Genomic DNA, 14053 nt, shown 5'->3' with positions numbered 1-14053 from the left:
TTTTGCTATATATTATAGTTCTGTTTTGTCAAAAAATGTAGCAAATAGGGAAATCTATTGAATTTCCTTGTCAATATCAAATCAGCTGTTTGTCATGTGTCAAGAAAAAAAATATAAATTCTGGTTGTGTGGTATATAATTTCTTTATTAAAATATAACTCTTATTTAAAGACTACAAATCTAATTCGACTGGCTTGGGCGCGTCCGTTGAATAGAATAGCCGTTAGAATACAAATTTTTATGAGAGCGAGCCAAACAACCTTTTGTCTCGCTTCTATGTCTCAGGTTTCAGAGTTTCGCGCTCAGCGTGCGACATCTAGCTACGAAACTCTGAAACCTAAACATAAGGGGAATTACACATTATTAATGATAGTTGCCTTAATTTTATACTACAACTCGGCCAATCTGACAATTTGATCGCCCACGATTAAATTAAACAAACAAGTCTTAAGTTATAATCATGAGATGGTAGGTGTCGCCCTTAATCAACCGAACCTTCAGAGTCTCGATTCTTCCAAAGTCGAATATTTCGAGACTCGACAATGCCATCATATGGCAGCTGTGTGATTTGACAACCTTCGATATCGCGTATTACGTATCTATCATTAGGTAGAATTTTGTAAACAACGTATGGGCCTCTGAACTTTGGAACCAATTTCTTATTTACACCGGTTGTTGTATCTACATTTTTTATTACTACATAATCACCCTCATCGTATATACGTGCCGGGTTATTATGCTCATTAAAATATTTAATATTATATTCCTGAATCTTAGTGATTGCTTCTGAAGCCTTTTCTCTTGACAATTCAAGATTTCTTTCCAGTTGACTTAATTGTTTATCATCAAGAAATTCTGTTAATTTGTCGATTACTACTCCCCTTTGGTTAATACCAAATAACAATTGACTTGGTGTATTTTGAATAGCGCGATGTATAGTGTTATTTAGTCCGAATTCTATTTGTGTTAAAGTAACAACCCAATCTGAGTGCTCGATTGGTTCCGAAAGCTTAGCAAGCATGCCAGTTAATACCCTATTGACTCGCTCTACTTGACCATTGGCCTGTGGCGAATGAACTGCCACCTTAACATGATCTATATTCTGGTCTATAACAAATGAACTAAACTCTAGTGATGTAAAGCAGGTTCCCCTATCAGTAATTACTCTTGATGGCCTACTGTAATACTCAAAATATTTTCTTAGTGCTGCACATACTTCTTTTGAGCTTGTAGATACAACTGGGTATAATTTAGTGAACTTTGTAAATGCATCTATTACCACTAATATATGTTTTCTCTTTGACTTTATTGAAGGGAGAGGACCAAGATGATCCAAGTGTATTGTATGGAATGGAATGGGCTCCTTAGGAATATTGAACAAATTGCGTATATTAGATCGAACTGGTGCTGAGTGCATTATGCAACGGATACAATTTTTAATGTATTTTTCAACTTTTTCCTGAACATTCGGAAACCAATAGTGACGGCCAATTTGATCAGAGCTTTTTGTTACACCTAAATGCCCAATTTTCTCATGGATCATTCTTATAACATTAGTTTCCATTTCAGATGGGACATAGAATCGAAGTTTACCATTTTTATTTTTTTTGAAGACAATACCATCCTGAACTAAAAACGAATTATTATCTTTTAAATATAGTTTGTTTTTCATTTCCAAAATCTTTACATCTCGATTTTGGGCTGCTCTGAGTTGGAAATCAACATCCTCAGAGTCAATAACGGATATAACATTACATCTGCTTAAGGCATCAACATGATTCATATTGGCACCACTACGATGTTTGACCTTATAATCATAATCCTCCAGCTCTAAGGCCCATCGAGCAATTCTATGATTAACATTCTTTTTGTTCAGTGTCATTGTTAAAGAACTGCAATCAGTTACGATTGTAAAAGGAATACCTTGCAAATAAACACGGAACCGACGTAAAGCTGAAATTATGGCTAAAGTTTCCAATTCAAAACTATGGTATTTGGCCTCTTGATCAGTGGTGCTTTTAGAGAAGAATGCTACCGGATGTAATTTATCATCTTCTTGTCGTTGGAGTAGAACTGCACCATACCCTAATGAACTTGCATCGCAATGCAGTTCTGTTTCTTTCCTTGGACTATAGATTGCCAATACAGGTGGAGATGTTAACCGTTCCTTTAAAGTCTGAAAAACATCTTCGCATTCGGAAGTAAATCTAAAAGGAGTTTCAGCTTTTAATAAATTATAAAGAGGTCTTGCTATTCTTGAAAAGGATTCGACAAACCTGCGAAAGTATGAACAAAGTCCTAAAAATGAATGCAATTTCTTTCTGTCTTTAGGCACAGGATATTGAGCAATCGCTCGAATATGGGAATCACTAGGTTGGATGCCATGTTCCGTTACTTTAAACCCTAAGTAATCAAGTTTCGAATATGCAAAGCGACATTTTGACAAGTTGAGCTCCAACCCATTCTTCGCTACACAACATAAAATTTTAGTAAGTATCTCAAAATGTTCAGTAATAGTTTTACTAGCAATTAATATATCATCTAGGTAGACAACTATATCTCCTCTGTCTATAAATTCACGAAAAATTTGAATTATGAATCTCTGAAAAACACTGGGCGCATTCTTAAGGCCGAAAGGCATTTTAAGAAATTCCCATTGACCGTTCGGGGTTACGAAAGATGTTAATTGTGTTGAATCTGCTGCTACCTTTACCTGGTAAAACCCACTCTTAAGGTCTAATAAGGTCATAACCTTCTTCCCCTCCAGGTATTCAATGCAATCGTCTATCAATGGTATTGGATGAGGATCTCTTACTGTACGTTTGTTCAATGCTCGATAGTCTATACACATTCTGGTTTCACCAGATTTTTTCTTAACTAAAACTATTGGTGCAGCATACGGAGAACTACTTGGCTGAATAATTCGTTTTTCCAATAGGTCTTTTATTATTTCACTCACAGTACCTTTTTCTGAGACTGATAGCCTTCGCGGAGCAAAACAAACAGGAATATCAGATGTAAGTCTAATGTGCATCTCAAAATCCTTTGGTGAAACCATAGTTTTATCAAAATTCAAATAATTTTGAGATACTATATTTTTAATAGTTTTTGAAATGTCTAAACTAAGATTTGAATCAATATCTATATAATCTTTTCTATCCCATATAATCTCAAAAGCATGGCAGCCAAATAAATCACTATCTACCTCAACATTATTGTATTCTCTCTTCACATCAAGATCGTCTTTAAGCTTAATCCGATCATGATCAAATGTATTCAACTTGTCTTTGAAGCAATCACTAAGTTCTTTAGGTTGTATCTTTAATTCACCGGCTAATACGCTGCTCCCAAAAACATCATTTATGTTGTTCTTATAATGACTACACTCTGAAGGTTCGGTTTTTTCATCAGAATAAGTGCACATATACAATTGGTTAGAAAGAAAAACTTTATTCGAACAAATTTCATTTTGACACTGCTCAGAAGTTATATTAACTTTATTACAGTTCATGTTAAGTTTTATATTAAAGATTTCAAGGAGATCACGACCAATAAGTAAAGGTATAGGAGTTACTTCATCTGGAATAACCATAAGGGAAACAAGATTTAAATTATCTTTTATATTAATATAACAATTAATCGTACCGTACGTAAAGAGTTTAATGTTTCCTAATCCTTTAAATCTTGAATACGTTAATGATTCTTGAACGTTAATTTCTTCAGGCAGAACAGACTTTCGTATGAAACTAATCGGACTACCGGTATCCAAAAGAGAACAACAATCGATAAATTTTGTGCACTTATTCTTATTTGTCATAAAGGCGACACTCACCATCTGAACAGCATCCAAACTCTGAGTCAGCTCCTTGGTGTCATCATGTAGGGCATCCCGGTTCACGGCTCCAACTCTGGTCTTCACAATATAAGGGCAGTTTTTGTAAGTGTGCCCCTCGTCAGCACATTTGAAACAGGATCCAGCTGGTCGTTGCTCCTTTGGACATTTTGCTGCGATGTGCCCATACTTTGAGCAATTAAAACATCTCTTGGACTGCTCGTTGTTTGATGCTGAAGTTGAGGGAACCATATTTCCTCCAGAAGTTGTTGCCCTAGCAACCATAGTCCTCGGAACTCTTCTTTTTTCGTATCGTGGCAAGAGGTTTTTGAGCTCTACTATAGTTTTGGCGGCAAAAAGAATAGAGACATTTGCTGGTGAATCCCTCAAACCATCGATAATGAATTCGATCAACTCTGCCTCATCGATTTCAGCATGTGACCCAAGTTCTTGCATACATATGACATATCGAAGAAGTGGCTCGCCCTGACGACGTACTCTCTCACTCAGTTGACGATAGACCTGCTGTCTGCTCATCTTATGGTCGAATTCTTTGATAAGTATTTGCTTCAAAGAATCCCAGTTGTCAACGTAGACCGTGCGTAACAGCATTTTCGCAGTTCCCTGCATGAGACGGCGTGCAGACAAGTACTTGCATCGGTCATCGCATCCCAGCGAGTCGGTCACATCTTCGTAGTCAACTATCCATTTAGTGATGCTGTATGGATCGTCACCGTTGAATGCAGGAACAGCATTTTCGATGTCTGAGAAGTCCACTGCACGCCATGGTGCAACCGAAGATGTTGTGGGCGCTTCCATCTGGTCCAATTCTTTCCTTAGCTCAAGGATTTTTTTCCGACGCTCAAGTCTGGCCAGCTCTTGTTCTTCTTCCAAGTCTTGGACATCAGAAGCTGTATTACTGTGCCTGTTATCAGAAGCGGCCAGTGTTTCGGAAGTATTCTCTCCATTCGGAGATGCAGAAGGTGGAGTTTCCTCGGTTAGCTCAGCAGAAGGTGGAGTTTTCTCAGTTAACTCACCAGAAGGTTGTTGGGGTGCCACTGTAACTGTACTTTCATACAATGCCCGAAGTTGAGCTAGAGAAGCCGTGTCTGGCACATCTACTCCAGCGCTCTGAAGTGCTTCAACCAATTGTGCTTTGTTGAGTTTTGTCATAGCTGGCTTTAAATCCGCAAAAAGAGGTAATATACACAATAATTTAGTTTTCTTTTGGTGTATTACCCCACACCTGACGTTGTGGTATATAATTTCTTTATTAAAATATAACTCTTATTTAAAGACTACAAATCTAATTCGACTGGCTTGGGCGCGTCCGTTGAATAGAATAGCCGTTAGAATACAAATTTTTATGAGAGCGAGCCAAACAACCTTTTGTCTCGCTTCTATGTCTCAGGTTTCAGAGTTTCGCGCTCAGCGTGCGACATCTAGCTACGAAACTCTGAAACCTAAACATAAGGGGAATTACACATTATTAATGATAGTTGCCTTAATTTTATACTACAACTCGGCCAATCTGACAATTTGATCGCCCACGATTAAATTAAACAAACAAGTCTTAAGTTATAATCATGAGATGGTAGGTGTCGCCCTTAATCAACCGAACCTTCAGAGTCTCGATTCTTCCAAAGTCGAATATTTCGAGACTCGACAATGCCATCATATGGCAGCTGTGTGATTTGACAACCTTCGATATCGCGTATTACGTATCTATCATTAGGTAGAATTTTGTAAACAACGTATGGGCCTCTGAACTTTGGAACCAATTTCTTATTTACACCGGTTGTTGTATCTACATTTTTTATTACTACATAATCACCCTCATCGTATATACGTGCCGGGTTATTATGCTCATTAAAATATTTAATATTATATTCCTGAATCTTAGTGATTGCTTCTGAAGCCTTTTCTCTTGACAATTCAAGATTTCTTTCCAGTTGACTTAATTGTTTATCATCAAGAAATTCTGTTAATTTGTCGATTACTACTCCCCTTTGGTTAATACCAAATAACAATTGACTTGGTGTATTTTGAATAGCGCGATGTATAGTGTTATTTAGTCCGAATTCTATTTGTGTTAAAGTAACAACCCAATCTGAGTGCTCGATTGGTTCCGAAAGCTTAGCAAGCATGCCAGTTAATACCCTATTGACTCGCTCTACTTGACCATTGGCCTGTGGCGAATGAACTGCCACCTTAACATGATCTATATTCTGGTCTATAACAAATGAACTAAACTCTAGTGATGTAAAGCAGGTTCCCCTATCAGTAATTACTCTTGATGGCCTACTGTAATACTCAAAATATTTTCTTAGTGCTGCACATACTTCTTTTGAGCTTGTAGATACAACTGGGTATAATTTAGTGAACTTTGTAAATGCATCTATTACCACTAATATATGTTTTCTCTTTGACTTTATTGAAGGGAGAGGACCAAGATGATCCAAGTGTATTGTATGGAATGGAATGGGCTCCTTAGGAATATTGAACAAATTGCGTATATTAGATCGAACTGGTGCTGAGTGCATTATGCAACGGATACAATTTTTAATGTATTTTTCAACTTTTTCCTGAACATTCGGAAACCAATAGTGACGGCCAATTTGATCAGAGCTTTTTGTTACACCTAAATGCCCAATTTTCTCATGGATCATTCTTATAACATTAGTTTCCATTTCAGATGGGACATAGAATCGAAGTTTACCATTTTTATTTTTTTTGAAGACAATACCATCCTGAACTAAAAACGAATTATTATCTTTTAAATATAGTTTGTTTTTCATTTCCAAAATCTTTACATCTCGATTTTGGGCTGCTCTGAGTTGGAAATCAACATCCTCAGAGTCAATAACGGATATAACATTACATCTGCTTAAGGCATCAACATGATTCATATTGGCACCACTACGATGTTTGACCTTATAATCATAATCCTCCAGCTCTAAGGCCCATCGAGCAATTCTATGATTAACATTCTTTTTGTTCAGTGTCATTGTTAAAGAACTGCAATCAGTTACGATTGTAAAAGGAATACCTTGCAAATAAACACGGAACCGACGTAAAGCTGAAATTATGGCTAAAGTTTCCAATTCAAAACTATGGTATTTGGCCTCTTGATCAGTGGTGCTTTTAGAGAAGAATGCTACCGGATGTAATTTATCATCTTCTTGTCGTTGGAGTAGAACTGCACCATACCCTAATGAACTTGCATCGCAATGCAGTTCTGTTTCTTTCCTTGGACTATAGATTGCCAATACAGGTGGAGATGTTAACCGTTCCTTTAAAGTCTGAAAAACATCTTCGCATTCGGAAGTAAATCTAAAAGGAGTTTCAGCTTTTAATAAATTATAAAGAGGTCTTGCTATTCTTGAAAAGGATTCGACAAACCTGCGAAAGTATGAACAAAGTCCTAAAAATGAATGCAATTTCTTTCTGTCTTTAGGCACAGGATATTGAGCAATCGCTCGAATATGGGAATCACTAGGTTGGATGCCATGTTCCGTTACTTTAAACCCTAAGTAATCAAGTTTCGAATATGCAAAGCGACATTTTGACAAGTTGAGCTCCAACCCATTCTTCGCTACACAACATAAAATTTTAGTAAGTATCTCAAAATGTTCAGTAATAGTTTTACTAGCAATTAATATATCATCTAGGTAGACAACTATATCTCCTCTGTCTATAAATTCACGAAAAATTTGAATTATGAATCTCTGAAAAACACTGGGCGCATTCTTAAGGCCGAAAGGCATTTTAAGAAATTCCCATTGACCGTTCGGGGTTACGAAAGATGTTAATTGTGTTGAATCTGCTGCTACCTTTACCTGGTAAAACCCACTCTTAAGGTCTAATAAGGTCATAACCTTCTTCCCCTCCAGGTATTCAATGCAATCGTCTATCAATGGTATTGGATGAGGATCTCTTACTGTACGTTTGTTCAATGCTCGATAGTCTATACACATTCTGGTTTCACCAGATTTTTTCTTAACTAAAACTATTGGTGCAGCATACGGAGAACTACTTGGCTGAATAATTCGTTTTTCCAATAGGTCTTTTATTATTTCACTCACAGTACCTTTTTCTGAGACTGATAGCCTTCGCGGAGCAAAACAAACAGGAATATCAGATGTAAGTCTAATGTGCATCTCAAAATCCTTTGGTGAAACCATAGTTTTATCAAAATTCAAATAATTTTGAGATACTATATTTTTAATAGTTTTTGAAATGTCTAAACTAAGATTTGAATCAATATCTATATAATCTTTTCTATCCCATATAATCTCAAAAGCATGGCAGCCAAATAAATCACTATCTACCTCAACATTATTGTATTCTCTCTTCACATCAAGATCGTCTTTAAGCTTAATCCGATCATGATCAAATGTATTCAACTTGTCTTTGAAGCAATCACTAAGTTCTTTAGGTTGTATCTTTAATTCACCGGCTAATACGCTGCTCCCAAAAACATCATTTATGTTGTTCTTATAATGACTACACTCTGAAGGTTCGGTTTTTTCATCAGAATAAGTGCACATATACAATTGGTTAGAAAGAAAAACTTTATTCGAACAAATTTCATTTTGACACTGCTCAGAAGTTATATTAACTTTATTACAGTTCATGTTAAGTTTTATATTAAAGATTTCAAGGAGATCACGACCAATAAGTAAAGGTATAGGAGTTACTTCATCTGGAATAACCATAAGGGAAACAAGATTTAAATTATCTTTTATATTAATATAACAATTAATCGTACCGTACGTAAAGAGTTTAATGTTTCCTAATCCTTTAAATCTTGAATACGTTAATGATTCTTGAACGTTAATTTCTTCAGGCAGAACAGACTTTCGTATGAAACTAATCGGACTACCGGTATCCAAAAGAGAACAACAATCGATAAATTTTGTGCACTTATTCTTATTTGTCATAAAGGCGACACTCACCATCTGAACAGCATCCAAACTCTGAGTCAGCTCCTTGGTGTCATCATGTAGGGCATCCCGGTTCACGGCTCCAACTCTGGTCTTCACAATATAAGGGCAGTTTTTGTAAGTGTGCCCCTCGTCAGCACATTTGAAACAGGATCCAGCTGGTCGTTGCTCCTTTGGACATTTTGCTGCGATGTGCCCATACTTTGAGCAATTAAAACATCTCTTGGACTGCTCGTTGTTTGATGCTGAAGTTGAGGGAACCATATTTCCTCCAGAAGTTGTTGCCCTAGCAACCATAGTCCTCGGAACTCTTCTTTTTTCGTATCGTGGCAAGAGGTTTTTGAGCTCTACTATAGTTTTGGCGGCAAAAAGAATAGAGACATTTGCTGGTGAATCCCTCAAACCATCGATAATGAATTCGATCAACTCTGCCTCATCGATTTCAGCATGTGACCCAAGTTCTTGCATACATATGACATATCGAAGAAGTGGCTCGCCCTGACGACGTACTCTCTCACTCAGTTGACGATAGACCTGCTGTCTGCTCATCTTATGGTCGAATTCTTTGATAAGTATTTGCTTCAAAGAATCCCAGTTGTCAACGTAGACCGTGCGTAACAGCATTTTCGCAGTTCCCTGCATGAGACGGCGTGCAGACAAGTACTTGCATCGGTCATCGCATCCCAGCGAGTCGGTCACATCTTCGTAGTCAACTATCCATTTAGTGATGCTGTATGGATCGTCACCGTTGAATGCAGGAACAGCATTTTCGATGTCTGAGAAGTCCACTGCACGCCATGGTGCAACCGAAGATGTTGTGGGCGCTTCCATCTGGTCCAATTCTTTCCTTAGCTCAAGGATTTTTTTCCGACGCTCAAGTCTGGCCAGCTCTTGTTCTTCTTCCAAGTCTTGGACATCAGAAGCTGTATTACTGTGCCTGTTATCAGAAGCGGCCAGTGTTTCGGAAGTATTCTCTCCATTCGGAGATGCAGAAGGTGGAGTTTCCTCGGTTAGCTCAGCAGAAGGTGGAGTTTTCTCAGTTAACTCACCAGAAGGTTGTTGGGGTGCCACTGTAACTGTACTTTCATACAATGCCCGAAGTTGAGCTAGAGAAGCCGTGTCTGGCACATCTACTCCAGCGCTCTGAAGTGCTTCAACCAATTGTGCTTTGTTGAGTTTTGTCATAGCTGGCTTTAAATCCGCAAAAAGAGGTAATATACACAATAATTTAGTTTTCTTTTGGTGTATTACCCCACACCTGACGTTGTGGTATATAATTTCTTTATTAAAATATAACTCTTATTTAAAGACTACAAATCTAATTCGACTGGCTTGGGCGCGTCCGTTGAATAGAATAGCCGTTAGAATACAAATTTTTATGAGAGCGAGCCAAACAACCTTTTGTCTCGCTTCTATGTCTCAGGTTTCAGAGTTTCGCGCTCAGCGTGCGACATCTAGCTACGAAACTCTGAAACCTAAACATAAGGGGAATTACACATTATTAATGATAGTTGCCTTAATTTTATACTACAAACTTTTACTCCATTTATATCCAAAACCAAGAGCTAGATTAAAAAATAGCCATTGGAGAACAAATTTGTAGGGTTAATTGAGACTTGGTTCAATATCAGATAATCGGTAGCGGTGAGTTAGCTTTTGGTTTACACCTGAAGTATTGACTAAAGGTTTGGTGATTGCTGGTCAATATTTAGAATTGAACATTCTGCAAACCGCATCACACCCTCCTAAGTATAAGGACTTAAGGCTTTAAAAACTCAGCTAACACATGAATTCAAGACGGTCAACCACCAGCCTCTTGATTTACACCTGAAATATTGGCTAAAGGTTTGGTGATTCCTGATCAATATTAAGAATTGAACATTCTGCAAACCGCATCACACCCTCCTAAGTATAAGGACTTAAGGCTTTTAAAACTCAGCTAACATATGAATTCAAGACGGTCGACCACCAGCAACATAGTACCTTCGCTAATTGGGTTCTTAAAATGCATTAAAATAATACGAAATTTCATTACAGTACAGTTTTTAAGTTAGTGAAGGGATTGGGCCTTGGTTAATACAAAAATGGGACTGGAGTGACTGTTGCTGTGAAGTATCGAGTGCATGATGGCAGTAGGAGAAAGACATTGATGTGGATAACGTTTATAAATAAACGACCAACTTACAATTTTGCAATAAGATTTTCCAAACAATAAATGGCAACCTAGACCTTGTGTTTTAACACCCTTAGACTTTTTTTTTTGAGGCCATAAAATATACATATGTCAATACTTCACAATTTAAAAGTTAAAGCATTGTTAAAGCAAGATTATGTGAAATCAGAAAAACAAGCCTTGATGAAACGTGGATAAAGTTTTGACTCAAAGTTCATAAAATATCACACCTTTCGTTGGACTTTTTTCCTTTTCTTATTTCATCATTTTAACACACTCATGAATACACTTTTAAAGGATTAAGTTGTCCTCAATTCAAATCTCACCTCATAGTCTTTCTATTACGTCAGGTTCTTAAAATATGTGATTTTGAAAAGTTTAACTACAAACTAAAAACCGTGCTTTTATGGTAAAACACAAAATAGGTCTTAACAATAAATGGCTTGATGATTTTCGATCCTTATCTTCTAAACACAGTTGAAATCATTTGAGTATCTTACTAAGCTTCTGGAAATTCTCATCAGTTATGAGTCTTTATTAAACTTAAATTTAATGCTTTTATGGTTTGAAAAATATGTTTTGGAGAGTTCGATCCCTGCCTATGCCATCTTAAGCCTTTTCACGGGTACTGCCTCTTGCTAGGAATTGACAAATTCTCCAAGAGTAACTCTTGTCATGAAAAAGTGCTTTCTCAAATTAGCCGTTTGGATTCGGCATATAAATTGTAGGTCCCCTTCCTTCCTGACAACATTACTCGCACACAAGAATGGTTGAGAGTTGTAAGTCATTAAGCCCTAGTTCTCAACGGACTGTTGCGCTTGCTTGCTGTTTTAATTAATGTGGTCATGAGGAAATTTTAATCTCCCCAGCTTGTTTTTGGTGGAATATTTTTCTGATATTTTAATTTGACTCATTTCACTTTTATATTCTTTTATAATGTTTTCTTTTGATGCTCTAGAGTATTTGTTTCCTTCCATTTGTGGTATATAATTTCTTTATTAAAATATAACTCTTATTTAAAGACTACAAATCTAATTCGACTGGCTTGGGCGCGTCCGTTGAATAGAATAGCCGTTAGAATACAAATTTTTATGAGAGCGAGCCAAACAACCTTTTGTCTCGCTTCTATGTCTCAGGTTTCAGAGTTTCGCGCTCAGCGTGCGACATCTAGCTACGAAACTCTGAAACCTAAACATAAGGGGAATTACACATTATTAATGATAGTTGCCTTAATTTTATACTACAACTCGGCCAATCTGACAATTTGATCGCCCACGATTAAATTAAACAAACAAGTCTTAAGTTATAATCATGAGATGGTAGGTGTCGCCCTTAATCAACCGAACCTTCAGAGTCTCGATTCTTCCAAAGTCGAATATTTCGAGACTCGACAATGCCATCATATGGCAGCTGTGTGATTTGACAACCTTCGATATCGCGTATTACGTATCTATCATTAGGTAGAATTTTGTAAACAACGTATGGGCCTCTGAACTTTGGAACCAATTTCTTATTTACACCGGTTGTTGTATCTACATTTTTTATTACTACATAATCACCCTCATCGTATATACGTGCCGGGTTATTATGCTCATTAAAATATTTAATATTATATTCCTGAATCTTAGTGATTGCTTCTGAAGCCTTTTCTCTTGACAATTCAAGATTTCTTTCCAGTTGACTTAATTGTTTATCATCAAGAAATTCTGTTAATTTGTCGATTACTACTCCCCTTTGGTTAATACCAAATAACAATTGACTTGGTGTATTTTGAATAGCGCGATGTATAGTGTTATTTAGTCCGAATTCTATTTGTGTTAAAGTAACAACCCAATCTGAGTGCTCGATTGGTTCCGAAAGCTTAGCAAGCATGCCAGTTAATACCCTATTGACTCGCTCTACTTGACCATTGGCCTGTGGCGAATGAACTGCCACCTTAACATGATCTATATTCTGGTCTATAACAAATGAACTAAACTCTAGTGATGTAAAGCAGGTTCCCCTATCAGTAATTACTCTTGATGGCCTACTGTAATACTCAAAATATTTTCTTAGTGCTGCACATACTTCTTTTGAGCTTGTAGATACAACTGGGTATAATTTAGTGAACTTTGTAAATGCATCTATTACCACTAATATATGTTTTCTCTTTGACTTTATTGAAGGGAGAGGACCAAGATGATCCAAGTGTATTGTATGGAATGGAATGGGCTCCTTAGGAATATTGAACAAATTGCGTATATTAGATCGAACTGGTGCTGAGTGCATTATGCAACGGATACAATTTTTAATGTATTTTTCAACTTTTTCCTGAACATTCGGAAACCAATAGTGACGGCCAATTTGATCAGAGCTTTTTGTTACACCTAAATGCCCAATTTTCTCATGGATCATTCTTATAACATTAGTTTCCATTTCAGATGGGACATAGAATCGAAGTTTACCATTTTTATTTTTTTTGAAGACAATACCATCCTGAACTAAAAACGAATTATTATCTTTTAAATATAGTTTGTTTTTCATTTCCAAAATCTTTACATCTCGATTTTGGGCTGCTCTGAGTTGGAAATCAACATCCTCAGAGTCAATAACGGATATAACATTACATCTGCTTAAGGCATCAACATGATTCATATTGGCACCACTACGATGTTTGACCTTATAATCATAATCCTCCAGCTCTAAGGCCCATCGAGCAATTCTATGATTAACATTCTTTTTGTTCAGTGTCATTGTTAAAGAACTGCAATCAGTTACGATTGTAAAAGGAATACCTTGCAAATAAACACGGAACCGACGTAAAGCTGAAATTATGGCTAAAGTTTCCAATTCAAAACTATGGTATTTGGCCTCTTGATCAGTGGTGCTTTTAGAGAAGAATGCTACCGGATGTAATTTATCATCTTCTTGTCGTTGGAGTAGAACTGCACCATACCCTAATGAACTTGCATCGCAATGCAGTTCTGTTTCTTTCCTTGGACTATAGATTGCCAATACAGGTGGAGATGTTAACCGTTCCTTTAAAGTCTGAAAAACATCTTCGCATTCGGAAGTAAATCTAAAAGGAGTTTCAGCTTTTAATAAATTATAAAGAGGTCTTGC

General features: G+C 36.8%; 1 long non-coding RNA gene across 1 annotated transcript; it reads left to right on the top strand.

The window, feature by feature from the left end:
• The first annotated feature begins 11928 nt into the window (after window positions 1-11928).
• Window positions 11929-13457, top strand: LOC129940387 (uncharacterized). The gene is made up of 2 exons (XR_008780676.1): window positions 11929-13045; window positions 13117-13457. It is a non-coding gene; the product is annotated as an uncharacterized LOC129940387 (long non-coding RNA).
• Window positions 13458-14053: the final 596 nt, after the last annotated feature.

This window comes from Eupeodes corollae, chromosome 1, assembly GCF_945859685.1.
Source record: "Eupeodes corollae chromosome 1, idEupCoro1.1, whole genome shotgun sequence".
Lineage (NCBI taxonomy): Eukaryota > Metazoa > Arthropoda > Insecta > Diptera > Syrphidae > Eupeodes > Eupeodes corollae.
Note: the sequence above shows the minus strand (reverse complement) of the source record. Positions and strands in the feature narration are given on the sequence as shown.